Consider the following 18,551-nt stretch of genomic DNA (forward strand, 5'->3'; position numbering starts at 1 on the left):
TTTATGTTTTCCAGTCATGCTAAAGATTTTCCTGGGGATTAAATACGAGGTGGTTTCCTGTTGCCTTCCTCACGCAGCTTTAAGACAGCTTACACCACTAGGGTTACGCTCCCAAATGTGCGTCACATCACCGTATCAGCCGATACCTCGGCTGACGCCAACGTGCACTAATAACGAAGCTGCTGCCCTCCGTCTTTATGGATTCCAGTGGTATTTGCTCCACTGAGGGACCATATCCGTCCCTAAAGGCTCAACCGCCCGAAGCCGTTGGCCTTTTAGGGTGGTCAGGTTTTTTCAACAATCGGCGTTGAGACGCTGGCTATACGGTGTGATTCTGTGTTCTAGGTAACACCGGATATGTAGTGTGGAGTTCCTATGTGAATCGAGGTTTCTATGGCAATTATGTTGAATAGGACAAGATGGTTGACACTTAGGGCAAGAGTCTATAGATAGATATAATAAATTGCCGTTCTATCTAGTGTCATCTATGTAATAATTGTAGGAAATCCAATATGGCTGTCACTTAGGGCGTAAAACGTTGACAAATATTACCCTAATATCAGAAAATAAAGATGGTATAACTACTAGACAAACCCAATACTAGGTCAGCACATCAGAACATCCATCAGGAACGACATAATTCTGTCATTTAGATCGATATATTATGTAGCACAAATTCACTACAACCTTTACCACAGAGAATCCGAAGATACTGCAACATGTAAACATGTATCCGCATTCTGAGGTGGAGAAGCAGTGGTTATAGCAATGTAGCTCAGGCTGGAGGAAAAAAGGAACATCTACGAACCATGCATCATTTATTTGAGAAATAACATCCTTCACGTGTGCTGGCCAGAAACGGAACTGCTAATAGGAAGCAGAGGCTATATAAATATGAATGCATGGGACACTATTAAGAGCATCCAGATCTAGCCCAGTACGTTGGACAAAATCGTAAATTAATTCGCTAAGGATTCTCTCTGCAACCTCCATCATCGTCATCCATAATTCTAAGGTCTGTGTTTCGACAACATTAGTTTACTAGAAGGCTGTGAATTGTTAAACATATATTCATATCATTTGCTTTTATTATCTGTTGTAAAATTCGGCTTTAGTCGTTTAATTGAATTCAGAATCATTGAGGTCCCTCTCAGTAGGGAACTCTTGTCACTATCAAAATATGCGTAGGCTGACCCGCAATGGATGTGAGCTGCTTGTAACTTTCTAACTAATTACTTGCCCTCCTGCTAATCTTAAATTTGTGACAGTACCAGGAATCGAACTCAGTCTCCCGAACATGGCAGACAATACTGATAACCGTCAAGGTATGGCTAGATAAACTGTAGCCTATAAACGTTTCAGTCCTTAACTGCCAGTATTGTTTGAGCAAACGTACTTTTATAAGTAGGGTTTAACCTTATCATGATAAAGAAATTCTGGAGAATCTTAACACTATTTGAGGATAGGCAACAAAATTTCCTGCAGATGTGGAAGACTTCCGTGTTGCTCTCATGAAGTAACATAGTATTCATTCACGTTATAGGCTGAGTGAATTCCAGTATCACGTGTCTGCCTAGAAAACAGAAGTTTCATTTCTAGTTTTAGGAAATTTCAAGTTGGGAACTGACTTAGTTTGTTTCTAGGAATCCTCCCTTACCTACGAAAAAGAAAATTGTACTTATTGTGATTAAAATGTGGTTGTGAACTACCTAATGTTATCTAATATGAATTGGGTTTCTAAAAAATTCTGACATCTCATTGTGCAGTGTGCCAGTGAGGTTCTTTATTACATTTCGTGAATTCATCGTAATTATCATAAAATGTGCTCCATAGTACAAACAATATGAAAATTTTTACGGTTCCACCAATCTGCTGAACAACTTCCGTTTGTTGCAACTTTTACTCCAGAAGTCTGGTAAATTGTCTGAAACACGAAATAAAATATTTATGTCAGTTAATGAATGGTCACCAAATATAATCACTAAAATAGCACAGACTGTATTTCCTCAGCAAAACGCGTCAGATAGAGTAAGAGCAAAGAAGTCCATTTATCGGCTTTCCCCCTTACGATAGACCAAATTCACTTTGAGGACAAAACAGCACATATTTTTCTATATTAACAAAATATTCCACACGAAATTTACTTCGCATGCCGCATATAACCTGTCAATGCAAATTTTAATCCATACGAAAACTATGGAAATTTTAAGTTTTGTTTCGTGCGCAGAACCATAAGCCCCTCAACAAGAACATTACCTGTATGAATTATGTTAAGAAGCGATCATCCTCAGAAAGCAGTCAATAAAGAACGAGTTACGGCAGTGAACACAAAAGTCATAAAAAATGAACTCAGTACTGTATAATGTGCGCTTTAGTAATTTTGTGAACTTTGACTCTGTTTAACTTCTGAAATTCCTCGCATTATGTTACTTATCGCAGAATAATCGATTTCTAATCACTCAAAGGAAAATTTTCCGTCGATCCGCCTGAGCAATGTTTTCCGTTAGCAACTAACATTGCACCTACGAAGTGGGCGATGGATGGCTGTTTCACTGATGACAACAGCATTTGAGTGGATGAGCTCCTCGTGTCTCTTTTAAAATTATTACTTGTTTGTTTCTTAATTCTCGATCGTACTACTTCCGATATTTACCTTGAAACATCCAACGAAACGAAATGTGAAAATAATTATTACGAGATGGGAACATTTCGAGATGCTCAGCGTCTGTTTAATTAAGAGTATACAATTGTCTTCGTAGTCAAAACCGGACAACCACTGTTCTAACGGACGTCGAGAAAATACAAGAAGCCAATTGCACCCGTCCCACAATTCAATTCAGTTCGGCATTTTCGGTAATAGGCTGTGTTTTAACAACAGTCTTGTGCAAAGTTGACAAACTATTTACATTGTTCTGAATAAATTAAATAGTTCACACATCTTATAGACGCTGAAATAGTTTTGGAACACTAAATTGTTTTCCTGAAACAATTATGATACAATGGTATCCATATTAAGCAATAAATGACCAGAGGGAAACCTGCATCAATTTTAGAAAGTTTAATATGCAATGATCGAGGGAAACCAAATTGTAAGGAAACATTCACATTTTTTACCTGTCGTGTTATATGATAATAGACAGGGGAAGAGATGCAGATCGAAGTAGATTTATTTTTCGGAGTGAGCAAGGACATGTACCACTCGTCCGGCACAAATGTTCCTATTTGACGCCCATCAGCGACCTGCATGTCAGAATGGGAGATGATGCTGATAATGAGGTAGGGACTGGCTGAAAACCGGTAGCGGCAGATAGCCTCCTCCTCTCAAATCATACCAAGTATCTCCTCAAGTCAAAACTTCACAATCCTACAAAGGTATCACCATATGAACAATGATATGCCTTCACTTCATACTAAAACTGCGGAGAGGTTTCGAATTCAATCGAGGCAAGCAATCTAGCGATTCAAAAATTGTACAGCACCCCCTCCCAACCTGCCGGCCAGCATTCCGATTGTACATATTTTTCTAACAACGAGAATCGAATCGACTAACCACGGCGTCATACCATAAAGACCTGACCCCTTAAAGATGATGGCCGCGAGGCGGGCTCCTCTACTTCCTGTACAAAAAATAAGTTCAATCGAGTTATTGAACAAGAATGACAAAATTGTTGACATAATAATCATAAGGAAAACTATACACGTCAATTTCACGACCGAATTTCTACGGCATTTGGCTTTCTTGAAAAATCAGTGCCTTTGCTGAAGAGACCTAGTGTTTACGGCGCACTTTGTCTTTTGGTATGGGTGAGCTCAAGTGTATTGCTTTCCTTGACCTCTCTCTCTTTCATCTCCCGGGCTGAGCGGCTCTGACGGTTGAGATGTATATGACAGGTATAGACAGGTTCGATTCTGGATCAGTCCGGTGGTATTTGAAGGTGTTCAAATACGTCAGCCTCGTGTTGATATATTTAGTGGCATGTAAAATAAATGTTGTTGTTATTATTATTATTATTATTATTATTATTATTATTATTATTATTATTATTATTATTATTATTATTATTATTATTATCTTTCACTTTCATCGTTGGCTTTGCAACTATGAATATCACTGGGGTATGAGAGAGGCTACTAATGCAATTCCTCATGCATCCAGTGAATAGTGTGAAAATGTTGTTCATAGGGTCGGTTGATGCATGCATTGCAGTGGGCTTGGCAGAATAGTCGCAGAGACCTGAATACATGCTAGATGTGATGTAAATAAATATATATACATATAGATATATATATATATAAATAAATAAATATATATAAATAAATTATTGGTTGTACCCATCGTTGTCGTAACTTCACTAGAGTGCTCCTCCAACCACCTGCGTGCCACCACAGAGTGGCGGCATGGCGCATTGACCTGTAGAAAGAGCTAATCTGGGGCGAGAAATGGATGCAGACGGTCTGAAAGAATGTCCAGCTGTCCGCGCTACCTGCAGCCGGAAAATGGAGCCTAATTGCGACCATGAGAACGCCCCCCAGACTAGAACTGATCCGCCTCACGCCTGGACACAGCCTTGTTGACACGCAGGATCCATAGCCTCATGGGGCATACGCCACACTCTCACGCGCCCATCAGAACGATGCAACTAGAACCGGGGTTCATCGGAACATACCACACGCCACCACTATTTCATGGTCCATTGCGGATGTTCGTGGACCTACGCACGTCGTTCAGCTCAGTGTCGAGGTGTCAGCAAAGAGACACGAGTTGTGGCGCAGTTGTCTCCTTACAGACCTGATTGAAATGGGTTCCTCACTCCCAACATCATCTGGGCGGTGATCTGACTCACAGTAGCCCGTCGACCACACAGTATGGTCCTGCGGAGGTGACGTGATGTCCGTTCGTTAAACACCTGTGGTTTTCCCGTGCGGTAGTTTACGCGTGTGGTAACATTCTCTCTCCGATATTGAAGATACACCCTCGACACTGTTGACCTCGGAAACCCGACTTCGCGTGTAATCTTTGCAATTTTGCCTTTTTTGTCCTCCTCTGTGGTATAGTGGTTAGTGAGATTAGCTGCCACCCCCGGAGGCCCAGGTTCGATTCCCGGTTCTGTCACGAAATTTGAAAAAATGTACGAGGGGGGGAACGGGGTCCACTCAGCCTCGGGAGGTCAACTGAGTAGAGGTGGGTTCGATTCCCACCTCAGCCATCCTCGATGTGGTTTTCCGTGGTTTCCCACTTCTCCTCCAGGCAATTGCCGGGATTATACCTAACTTAAGGCCACGGCCGCTTCCTTCCCTCTTCCTTGTCCATCCCTTCCAAACTTACCATCCCCCTACAAGGCCCCTGATCAGCATAGTAGGTGAGGCCACCTGGACGAGGTACTGGTCATTCTCCCCAGTCGTATCCCCGACCCAATGTCAGACGCTCCAGGACACTGTCCTTGAGGCGGCAGAGGTCGGATCCCTCGCTGAGTCCGAGGGAAAACTGACCCTGGAGAGTCAACAGATTAAGAAGAAGAAGAAGAAGAGGAAGAAGAAGAAGAGAAGATGAATTTTGCCTTTTTATATAGTTCTGTTATTGTATCTGTTCCAAGTAGTTTTGTATGCTGCTTGAAGTTTTATATTATTATTATTTTTAATCATTATTATTATATTAACATTATTATATTGTTATTCGCAACAGATATACATTTAGAGCTGCCGCTCATGGATTATCACTTGTTTTCCTGGTTGTGTTCATTTCCAAGTGGATGGAAAGGTATCGAATATCTCCCTTGGTGAATTATTCACATCCCTAACTCCTCTATCTAGAAGTGAATATTTGCCTCAATCTTCCCTCTTGAACTCCAACGTTATAATGTGACCTCTCCTAATTTTGAAACATCGACTTAAGCGTATTCGTCCAGTAATGTCTCGCCACTGAAGAACCTGCTTAGTCGAGCAGCACGTCTACTTTCTCCCAGCGCAAAGTTTGTAACATTTTCGTAACACTGCTCCTCTGTCGGAAGGGACTGCCTGGCCGAGGCGGTAAATGCATGCTCGAATCGCCCGGAAGGACGTGGGTTCGAGTCCAGGTTAGGAAGTCGTACAATTTAAGAAACAAGATTTCCACTTCCGGAGGTGCATATGGCCCTGAGGTTCACTCAGCCTATACCAAAACTGAGTACCAGGTTAAATTCTAGGGGCAAAGGCGGCCGGGCGTAGAGTTAACCACTCTACCCTACCAAGTGTCGAGGTTACGGATAATGGAAGCTTTTACCTTCCACCCCTCCAAGGGCCTCCATGGCCCTTGAACAAATCGTCCTGTTTCCTTCGGATATTTTCCAGTTCTCTAACCAAGCACTCGGAACTACACTCTACTGTGGTCTTACCGGTGACTTATAAGCCCTCTCGTTTACATTTTTACTACCCCTAAAATCCCCCACAACCATGTGAAGTGATCTGTAACCTTCCCGTCTATGTGATTACTCCAATGATTTTTAATTATCAACACCTAGCTACTTACAGTGATATACATGAGGTACCGTAATACCCCATCCCTCCGTGGATCAGTGGTAAAGTGTCTACCTCCGTACCCCAAGATCGTGGGTTCAAACCCGGCAGAGAGTCTGGTTTTTGAAGGACGGACTAAATTTTCTTTCGACAGACCATGTCGCACGATGTCGACATGTAGAAGTTCTCTGGTGACACGTTTGATGTTTGCTCGACAACATTAATTAAATCTGAGCCACAGACTCCCAATAGTGATTCCATCTAGTGGGCCTGAGTAATTGAGGATCAGGCAGCCAGATGTCTGTACGCCGTTAACTGAGGCGATAGATTATTAACAGCAGTGGCCTTGCGATTTCAGCTGGCATTCGGGAGATAGTGGGTTCGAACCCCACTGCCAGCAGCCTGAAGGTCGCTTTCGTGGTTTCCAGTTTTCACACAAGGCAAATGCTGGGAATGCACCATTATTAAGGCCATGGTTTCTTCCTTCCCCACTCTTAGCCCTTTCCTATCTCATTGTCAGTATAAGACTATCTGTGTCGCTGAGACGTAAAGGTAAGTTGAAAAATATAATATTTTTTAGCCTGATTTTTTACCCCATTTGCGTTCCAATGACCGCAAAGGGCCTTATCTGTAATTCCGGTTATTTATTGTAGTTTTGATGGTAATTAATAATAATAATAATAATAATAATAATAATAATAATAATAATAATAATAGTCCACGACCTAAGCTACCATACTGCACATGTTTCATTTTGGCGCAGTTTAAGCTACCTGAGTGTCAATTTGGACGGTCCCTTTTATTCTACAGGGTGGCACAGTAATTGATCTCTATTGGGTGACATATTGCTGAGACCAAACACAACGTATGACTTGGAACGTCCAACGGACATTTTTCCCATCCACTAAAAGTTCAGTTGTCTGTGCTAGATGTGAACTCGCAATCTTCCTGAATCTAAAGTAGTTATAGATCGGTATTCAAGCTGTAAAGCAATGAGTACGCATTATTGATACAAGTGTCATGATGAAACTAAGGCCATAACAAATCAGAAGTGCCCTCTGCATGGATAAATGTGAGACTAAAATCTCTGTGGAGCTGCTTGCATGGTTATAGCCGCAGGAAGAACCCTCCAGATCATCAGAGTGAATGAAAAACCTCGAAAACATTTAAGAGGATTCGAACAGGAGTGGCGAGATGAGGAAAAGTACAAAATTGGAAGGATATATGATACGCACTTTGTTCGTGTGGACAAACCCAGACTATAAATCATATCCGGCTCCATGGCTAAGTGGTTAGCCTGTTAGCCTTTACCATTTGGCCCAGGGCTTTGACTCCCGGCCGATCCGCCGTTTTAACCTTCATGGGTTAATTCCAGTGGCTTGGGGCTGTAGAGGTGAGTGACGGCTCCAGGGCACAGACGGGCAGCTCGCTTTTACCGACCTCTCTGGGGGCACAAGAATTATTATTATCATACTAAATGTCCCTTGGCTCCTATAACCTGCACCCAGGAATATTTAACTTATCGTGCGGGTGAGTCCGAAATCGTATAGTTCAGTGCCTCATCCTTAGATTTGTCTTGCGCGTAGTAAAGCGATAATAATAATAATAATAATAATAATAATAATAATAATAATAATAATAATAATAATAATAATAATAGTAATAATAATAATCGTATGGCCTCAGCTACCGTGTGCAGACATTTCAAGTTGATGCCATCTGGCTGTCTGCTCGTCAATTTCGACGTGCCGTTTTACTCTAGGCCCACTTGATGGCAGACCGAGTAAACCGAAACTTTCTTGGGCGTCTATGGCAGAGATTTAATGAATTTTGTGGGGTAAACACCAAATGTGTCACCAGAGATCTTTAACATGCCGACATCGTACGACATGGAGTGTCGAATGGATTTTTTTTCCGCCCTTCAAAATTCCGACTACCTCTGCCGGGTTGGGATCCGGAGGTTGCAGGATTACAGCTTCATAGATATTCAGTCGGCTAAGAAAGGGGCAGCTATGTGAGCATAATTACGTCTTTCGTGTGGTCGAGGGTAGATGGATGCGATTTCATCTTCCATCAGACATTAGGCACTGCACTAGCAAATCAATTCAGAATATGAAGCCCCAATCGCTCGTATCTTCAGCTTGGAGTGAACCGCGACGAGACGAGTCAGAAAACAAGGTCATCCCCAAACTATTTATTTTTTACTAATTGTCAATTATGCAGATGGATTTAATTCCACAAGGAGTAAATATAACGAGAACAGCCACACGGAGTTGTCATAACCATACAGAGCTGGGATTCTCCAAGAGAAACTGCCACACTTTCCTAATTTCACACCAGACAATTTATTTCTCCGATCTCGCTAGAAAGCAAAGATTCACTGGTTAGAATTTTATTCCCCGTAGGAGATCATCAGTGTCACGAAAGCAGCCGTACGGGAACTTCAGTGTTTCCAATAGCTGTACCAACTTTGGCAGACGTGTACATGTGTTGCCTACAGTCTAGGCGCCAGTCCACTGTGGTAGTACCCAGCCCTACCTTCACTGCTCTAGACAATAAGTTATAACTTTAAGCTTCCACTTCGCAACGTTGAGACTTTTAGTAGGTCATTGGAAGTTTAATTTGCTGGTTACTGGTAAGAAAATACTAGAGTACTGCGCCGTGCTCAGGATAGAATACTCACCCCAAGTAATCGTCAGGAACGTATTTGAGTGGTCTATAACTAGAACAAAACAAAGTAAAGAGAATTAAGTAAATTTACACCACAAAATAATAACTAGAGTTTTTTAAACGTATTTTGGATAATAGACCTCAAGGCTAGTGAAATTAAAATTGTTTGAGAGGTATAAGAGGTCGTTTGAATAGAAATATGACACTTTGAGTCTATTTAATATTTTGATTAATACATTTTCAAAAGTGTCTTAAATCCTACTGACATACTCGAATATGAAGTATTTTTATTGAATACAGTAATATCTCATTTAACAAACTCCGAAAAATATTATTAAGAGAATATTAAGCTATAACCCACATTTTTGGTACATAAGTCAGTGATATATAAGTTACAAATAGTTTGCATTTCTGTTTAGTTGACGGAAAATGGAATATTTTTTGCTACGTGGTGAGGAATTTATAAATTAGGAAAGCATGTTCAGCACAACATCCATGTAAAGATAGTCGTTAGTTGTAGTTATTCCCAGGAAGTGTTTGTAGAACTCTTTTGGACCGAAAGGTACAATATTTACAAAAATGTGAGTTCTAAAGGGTTTTATGCTGGAAAGAATACAAATTAGGCCTATCAAGTAGTGGATATTTAAGAATAATATTATATTTAAGTGGTCTGTCTATTCAATATAAATATAATTTATTACATCTAGAACTTCCTCCTTCCCCTAACGGGCATCATCAGTTAGAACATATGACAACTATATATAAAATGAAGCTTGTTGGATGTAAATTAGGCCTATGCATAAAATAAAATATAAATTCAACACAACGTTTTGCACAAGTTTTCGATTTACATATTTATATTATGAGAGTAATAACTGCTAACTTTTCTCAATGTCCTTGCCTTTACAATAGATTATTTTAATAACAATTACTCAACATATTAACAATTAAAAGACTTGAGTCCTAAAGATGGTTTACTACATTGCTCCTCGCCATGAGATTTTCCAAATCACTTTTAACTTACTATTGATATTATTAATACCCGGTGTGGTCTGCTATGCCTCAATAAATGAAACGTGTTCTTTGATTAATTCTACTTTATGAAAATATTTATTAACCTTTTTCTCCATTAGTTTTGGTGGTTTTGTTAGCTATATTTTTCTTATGACATTTATTTGTAACTCCACTTACGAAACAAAGAAATATTAACTGTAGATATGTTATATTTTCTAGATTCCTATGTGTATTAATTTGATCGCACTATTTGCATTCGATTACATTAATGGCGGTTTATTTGTATGATGTATGATGTTCACTGCAACGCGAGTCGATATATGGCTTTATTTATTTTACCATCTGGTGCGAAAATGAACAGATTCCTCGGCAATGAGTTGATTAGTTACACCAAAGTACATCTCGAACACGGCATGTTGGATTTGTACTTCCAAATAACAGGCAATGATTTGCCTAGTTACATGAAACACCTAGCAAGAAAGGTACTTCATAAAACATGGCGGGGTGTTCCCATCCTTCTATATACAGCATTTCTTACCGGACTATCATAATATAGAGTAAGTCTGTCGCTTAGCGATTATCTGTCCATCAAGGTCGATCCATATGTTGGTGGGGCTTTGTAATTAGATTAGTTACATATAATAAATGCTTTTCCATTGACGTTTCAAGAAATTGAAGACTTTTCCTGTGCTATTGAGACGTTCTGGAAGTTTTTGTTACGGACTGCGCCTTTTAACTTCCTCTTTGTGAAACAAACACGTTATCGTTTTATGTTTTAGATTAGAATGTATATCCATCAAAAGTAATTACGAAAATAAAAAATATGACAATGGTGTGATATCAAGGGATGAACTACTGAAATCGGCAAACATTGCTACGGGTCAATTTATTCTATTTTCATTCGATTTATTCGAATTAAATATTCCGAAAGTTTTCACATCGTAAAAAGAAAATCTTGATGTTGACGTGGTGAGAAAACACAGTTCAATGGTAGGAGGAACATTTTTTCAGTAATATCATGCTTGAGAAAGTGGAAAAAATGGTAAATAAACTCCATTGCCACGAAGCAGCAGGACCATATGGAACAAGACCTGACATATGGTGGGAAGGCAGGGATCAAATGGCTTCGTTGAGGAATCATATTATAATGGAATGTTGGTAAGGTACCCTCTCATTGGACGAAAGAATTAATTGTGCCTCACTACACGCAAGGGAACAGGAACTATCAAGGTATTCCACTGATCAGTATACCAGCAAGGTCTTCACTGGCATTATGGAAGGGGTAATGTTGTCTGTTGTTAAGAGTAACTGGGATGAAAACCACTGTTCGGCTGTCAGGAACAGATTTCCAGTATGAGGCAGGTAACTGAAAAGTGCTACGAGAGGAATGGATAGTTAGGTTTCGTCAATCTATAGAAGACGTATGGCAGTATTGAGGGAAAAGGTGTTATCCGTGCTCAGGGATTAGCGTAGATAATCATTTATGTTGAAAACTGTGCTGCAGTGAGAATTGATGGTAGAATGGGTTCTCGGTTCAAGGTACTTACGGAAATTAGTTCACCTTTGTTTTTGTTAGTTTACATGGATCATCTACTGATGCCGGCAAATTGAACTTAATGGCGCATTGTGCAGTTTAATATCACAGAACTTGAAAATAGGTGCAATGCGTAGGATATGAAGAACTGAATGTTAAGTAGGGAATACAGAGCTGGAACAGGTAAGATACTTGTGTTATCGCAGGAGACTGATTCCAGGTGCAGCAAAGCTAAGCAGTAAGTTCGATCAACACATTTCTGAAAGAAATGACCGCTCTCGGACGAAACACTCTTCTTTATTATTATTATTATTATTATTATTATTATTATTATTATTATTATTATTATTATTATTATTATTATTATTATTATTGGCATATAATTTAACTTGGCGTGGGTCAGGCTATGAAGCCTGCTGTTATGCCAAACCATCTTGTATGTGCTACATTGTACAAAATACAGAGTATTAAGATTCCTCTCTATCTCTCTCTGTCTCATTCTCCTCAACCTGATGGTTGGTGGGTAGCATGACTGTCCTCGACCAACGACCTTCTATCCTGAGCCAGCTGCTTGATTAGTTGATATGGACGTCGCCCTTTAATGCCATCGAGGAACCCTGCTCTTGGTCGTCCTCTTCTAGTCTTTCCTTCAGTTTCCCTTCAAGCAGTGTGGTGCACCATGATGGATGCCGGAGTAAATGACGTATCCAACTACATATACTTTTCACGATCATTTTCTCTAGACTGATGGTTTCCTGCTCTCTTGAGAACTTCTTCATTTGTTAGCCTGTGAGTAACATTCGACGCCAGCACCACATTTCAAATGCATTTATTCTTTTCTTATCAGCCCTTAATAGAGTCCAGGTTTCAGAGCCAAATTACATATAATTAATTATTAAATTAAACTTAAATGGTAGTTATAAACAGAAGATAAATTTCTGAGAGTTACTATAAAACATTAACTACTAATTTCTTAAGTCTACAGATGTCTGCTTTCAGACCAACTTCGCCGTAGAAGAGTAAAGTCTGAGTATACCTGGGATATCATATTCATACTTTATAAGTAATAGACATTAAAGTAACGATAATGATCGCTGGTAAAATTAGGAAGGAACAATGGCAGGAGGGTATTTGGAATGAGACGATAAAGGCTGAGTGAAAAATGTACTCGATTGGTGAAGTTGTACGATTCAACCGCCTTTGGTGGTGGGGTCAGGTTAGGCGAGTGGAGGAGGATAGGTTATGCAGAAAATGGCTCTATTGTGGAGGGTAAGTGGAGTAGAGGCAGATCAAGACGACGACGGTTTGACTCGGTTACTAAAGATGTAAATATAAGAACTATAGAACTAAATGAGGCCACAGAACTAGATACAAATAGAATATTGTGGCGTGGTTAGTAAATTCACGGAGGCTTGCAGATGGAACCCCGAAAAGTATAACCGACTGTGATGAAGTTGTACTTTATGTATATATTTTATTCTAACAAGCATGATACGAAATACATATACTAACTAAAAAATTGACTGTTCTAATGTAAAATTCACGTCTACTTACGGAATGTATCTTGCTGTCCTTCCTGTTCCAGATCGTATATACCGATCCCTATAAAGAAAGAGAGTACATAGTTTTACTAAACAGGCCACCATCTGCCATAGCTTCATCTGTAACTACAAGTTCCTAGAAGCAGAGTTTTATCACAACTACAGACACAAATTGTCAAAGGTTGGAAGACCTAGGAAGCTTGCAGGTTGCACTTAACAGATAAGGTGCGAGAATACTTGATAAGAGAACGGTCTCGTGGGGTTCCCAACGAATGGTTTTTCCGAAAATGTCCCGAAATTTTCAAAGAAACTCCTTCCCTTCTGTTAAGAAGGAAGCCTTATTTTCTTGTGACGACTTAGTTAATTGTAACTTAAAACCCTTCCAGGCTGTCAAAGACACGCGTTAAATGTAAATGTTACAACGTAACTGTAAAAATAATTATTATAAAAGGAATAGTGTATATTCGTATCGTTTCTTAGTTGAGGACAATGCCACTTCCTTTCTCTTCCTTGCATTCCTGTGTTACTACTGGTCTGAAATCCAGGCTCGTCAAGAAATTGTTATATTTCACTTTCCTAAAATTCGCAGCTCATATGCCTAGGGTGTGTTGCTTGCCTGAAGTGTAGACTTTTTAAAACATAAGGAGCGATGAAATTCACAAGTATTTAACAAAATATTGGATTGAAAATACAGTAACGATCTTCAATGAACGTAAAAAAGGTGTTGTAATATTTACCTACAAGACAGCCAGAAACACAATATTTAGAAAAGTGAAAAATTAAATGTTGTGATATTGCAATATTTGACGAAGAAAAGGGCCGTAAAAGACGGAAAAGAAAATACAGGAAACAGTCTGAATACCGTTTATCTTACGGAAAGTGCATCAATGTGTAGATACACTTTAGAAAATTAACTTAGAGAGCAAAGTGGGAGGTAAGATATCAGACATTTATTGTTTATCATGCTCACCTCGCTGAACAGTCGACGCCGTAACATTTTTGCAGTCCGCTTTCAGGGTCCATCACACAGCGGCAAATCTCCAACGGCTTTTGTCCTGGAACATAAAACAGTATGTTGTGAAATATCGATACTATCCTAACTGCTGGAGCAAAGTGGTAGACGAAGATGTTTTTTGTGCCTGGTGATGGTCCCAGGCTCTTACTCAGGGTCCCATCGCGGGGTAAGGGGTACCACGGTATCGGTGCTTGGGTCCACGATGAGTCGGTGGACATCGGAATGTAACTTTTTGTATTTGAAAGCCTCCGTATGTGATGAGGCCCAGGAAATCATGCCACATGTCACCAAAATTAATTTCCCCTTTTCTGCTCTTTCTGATAAGGAACTGAGATCCTTGTTTTTAAACAATGGTTTAACTTTCTAGCTGAAAAATCGCTTGTCTTATATGAGGCTCAACTCATTTCCGGAAAATAGCAATAAAAGTTCAAAACAGGAAAGAAATCTCTACAAGTAAATCATTTGCTTTGAATTTAATATGAACAATGAACCTTCCATCCCTTCCTTCCTTCCTTCCTTCCTTCCTTACTTCCTTCCTTCCTTCAATCATGTAGTCTAATGGAGATTTAGAAAATAATTTCTAAATTGGCGGCAGAAACACAGATTTTAACCCCCCCCCCCCCCCCCCGCCGAAAAAAGAAAACACTCCAAGATCAAATCGTGCCATGAATGATGAAATATTCTGTATCCATTGTGCGACAGCATCTGTCCATAACTTGTAGCCTTTTGCTTGAGCAGCCTGCATGCGTTTTTAGATTGGTTCAGTGTAATAATTCTCTTTAAATAAATAAATAAATAAATAAATAAATAAATAAATAAATAAATAAATAAAATGAATAAATAAATAAGTACATAAATACATAAATAAATAAATCAGGTGTCTAATAGGTTCCATTTTTTACTATGAAATGGCACCGAAAGCCAAAAATGGTCAGTCAGTTGGCCTGAGTAACATTTTCCTCTGTACTGAGGAGATTCTCCAAGTTAGACGTGACATTGTTTTCTGGGCCGTGTTAAGTCTGAAATTAAAATAATTTTAGAAATAATAGTTAGAAGAGAAATAATCCAAAATACAAGTTCACTGAGGACCGGATTTAAAATAAACTTCACTTATATCATATATGTGCATAATATTTATCCCAGAATTAAAAAAAACCTTCCTCTGAACCAAACTCTTCTTCTTCTCATCCTCTTTTAACACAAGGTTGGCGACATTCATGGAGTAATAATAAGTTACATATTCTGTAATTCCCATATAAAGGTTGTATCACGAATGTCAGAATACTGTCAGAGATATGACCGGTTTTATCAGATTGTTTACCTGCGCCTCACCAGAGTTAGCCTTGCACATGATACAGTCTCTCCGTACGATAGTGAACATTCTAAGATACATCAGCATTATAAAGCCTGCATTAGGTTCATTGGCGAAGCCGTATTTATACTAAACTTCATTCCTTTGTCTACCTCTTTAGGCGTTTAGCGTGTCGCGCAGATTGTGAGTAGACGGAAGAAAAACAGCCTGTTTCGTTCTTCATCTGCCTACATTCGAAATCAGGTTTCTCGAAAATCAATTTAAGCTTCCAAATAAATTTCCGATCCTCCATCACCTACTAAAGATATTTATTCGAATTTCCAAGGCTATCCTAGGAGGCTGGACGATTTAATTCGATCCGTAAATACCAACTAAATAACTGATCTGAAATTATTTTCCTTCCGTATTATGCATATGCCAATCCCAGTGAATGTGTGATACGTTTCAGTGTCCTCATGGAATTAACGATAAATACGATTTATTACGCAGACGGTCCACAAATTATGTACATATTTAGAAAGATCTGATTCTCCATATCACTCACACTTTCTGAAGAATTTCAAGAGAAATATTACATGTTAGGAAGAAACATCAGCTGAGAATGAATTAAGTATATTCGCTCAAGAAAGGATTAGTTCATGGATTTGTATGTTTATCACCAGACCCCGGATATTCAGGAAGTAATAGGTTGGAACGCAATCTAATGTGATTATTACGAAGTGTCGATTATCCTGTTTATCAGTAATGTACCGAGAGTAACATAAATTCAAGAGATTCTGATGGTCCATCCCCCTATCGCTTATGCAAAACTTATAGCACAACCGTTGTGCAGGATAGACTATACTTGTTAGACTAAACATGCGGCTCAGTTTACCACACTTAATATGTTACAACAAAATACAATTATCTTCCCTTCTAGACCCAAAACTCACTGGATACTTAGAAAACTCGAGAAACTGGACAGTCGATGTATAATCTGATTGGTAAAGATATAAGATATTCATTCTGAATGAGGAAATAAAAAACCTACTTTGTTTCGAATTACCTAAAATGAACACACTGTTTGGCTTTATGTTTATTTCACTTAATTTGTTATTTACGAGGGATGGTATATCAGTTCCTTTTAATTATTTAAAATTAAAACATACTAATGAAAGTAAAATAGAGCTGGAACTATGAGGAAAAGGGACATTTTACATTGAAATGTGTATGGAGAAATGGAATTTGTATTCTTGCATAATATGACAAACGATTCAAACGCCAAATTTAGGTTTAGTATGAAAAATAATAACAGAGAATCATTCAGGGAATGGACAGAAATGGAATTATAGCCTTATGAAGACATAAATAACTTACATAACGTTCGCTTGAAGGTAATACATCTTTCAGTTAGTTTTGTTGACAATTTCATAGCAAATTGAACTGGATGTGTCAGAAGCACACTGCCTTTGCTTTAGAATTCAATTGCGGATATAAATTTATAATATATATAATTTGTTGCTAACAAGACAACAACAATAAAATAATAACAACGAAATAATTATTTGAATACTGAAACTATAGAATTAGTTTTCTAAAACAACAATGCAACAAATTAAATGATGTGTATATTTTACCTGATACTACAACAAGGAAGATTAACGCGGAACTGATTAGGAGAAAGTACTTCATGATGACTGGTCTAAGTTACAGCTGACTGAAGTAGACAAGGGGCTACTTTATGGGTATATAACATTTTTGGGGCAATGGCTTCACGCATGTATTCACAATCGGATTCTCTTATCACACATCTGGTTGAAGTACCCAATTAAATCTTTAAATACTCCACTCAAAGGCTAATGAAGTTTATCGAGCATACGATACCGCTTCACTTAGTGTCACGAGTAAGTAGATTCCAGTGATAAACTATTACAGGTTATATTGTCTAAGAAAGTTTAATGTAAACTGTTTCGTCGACTGACGTGAAAAGAAACAACAGAACGAAACGTTATTAGTACAGCCAGAATGTATGTGCACTAATAGGTTGGAATGCAAACCCGTTTTACAGTCATGTAGGGAAATTTGCATAAATTTTAAGAGATGTACGTGGCCATGCCCCTAATGCTTATTCAACTCTTATAACAGAACCGACTTGAGGGTCGCAAGGTAATTGCTGCTCACTTACAGAAAAGTGTATCTTAGCCTACAACACCATACGGGAACTACAATAAGTAATCTTACAATGCTAGGCGCGAAGAAAGCCCTGGAAAAGTAAATTCCACGCAGAAGGGTATAAACATAAAAACTACTTAGAGACGGCTACAAGTATTAACATCGTAACTTCAAATTGTAAAATGTACAGGAGAAGCAAAAGAAGAATAAAAATAAACACTATAAATACAGTTAAATTACAATTGTATTGAAACTTCGCGGATGAACATTTACAAATGAAGGGATTTAAATATTCTGCAAGCATTGGCTCTAATTATTTTCTAAATGGACGTAGCGGACTTACGATGTTTTTATCTGAAATTAGGTGCAAAGTATTTAGATCTTAAGTAGCGCTATATCAGTTTCCTGTTCCTCATATGATGAAAACCACTCTCAGATGTCAACGCTCATTCATCAGCACTTGATACATCGCTGTCACTGTGTTACTGTGTACTTAGTGTTGAAACCAAGTGATGATAAGCAGTGGAGATCTATTTGCTAACTGAACAGGTCCTTCAACTATTGGCCCATGATCGGCAGGAGCTCATGATATACCTGTTCAAGAAGGTAAAGGATGACGGCTGCCTTCCTCCAGATCTCTTCTGGTCAAAATGCACTTTAATAATATAATTTAGTGCAGCCGATGGCCATGAAATAGATACATAAATGTTCACTTAGAGTGCAATATGAGTTTCTCTGTGTTAATCACTACAAAAGTTGGTCCACATCCCTGCGATCACAACAATTCTTGCACAGCCGACACACACAGTACTCCTACAGATA

At 38.8% G+C, this 18,551-nt stretch overlaps 1 long non-coding RNA gene across 1 annotated transcript; it reads right to left on the reverse strand.

The window, feature by feature from the left end:
- Window positions 1-1,825: 1,825 nt before the first annotated feature.
- LOC136883496 (uncharacterized) lies at window positions 1,826-14,308 on the reverse strand. Its single transcript, XR_010861256.2, has 4 exons — window positions 14,222-14,308; window positions 13,265-13,312; window positions 9,176-9,214; window positions 1,826-1,924 (listed from the first exon to the last, which is right to left on the reverse strand). It is a non-coding gene; the product is annotated as an uncharacterized lncRNA (long non-coding RNA).
- Between the last annotated feature and the right edge of the window lie 4,243 nt (window positions 14,309-18,551).

The sequence above is a fragment of the Anabrus simplex genome, chromosome 11, assembly GCF_040414725.1.
Source record: "Anabrus simplex isolate iqAnaSimp1 chromosome 11, ASM4041472v1, whole genome shotgun sequence".
Taxonomy (NCBI): domain Eukaryota; kingdom Metazoa; phylum Arthropoda; class Insecta; order Orthoptera; family Tettigoniidae; genus Anabrus; species Anabrus simplex.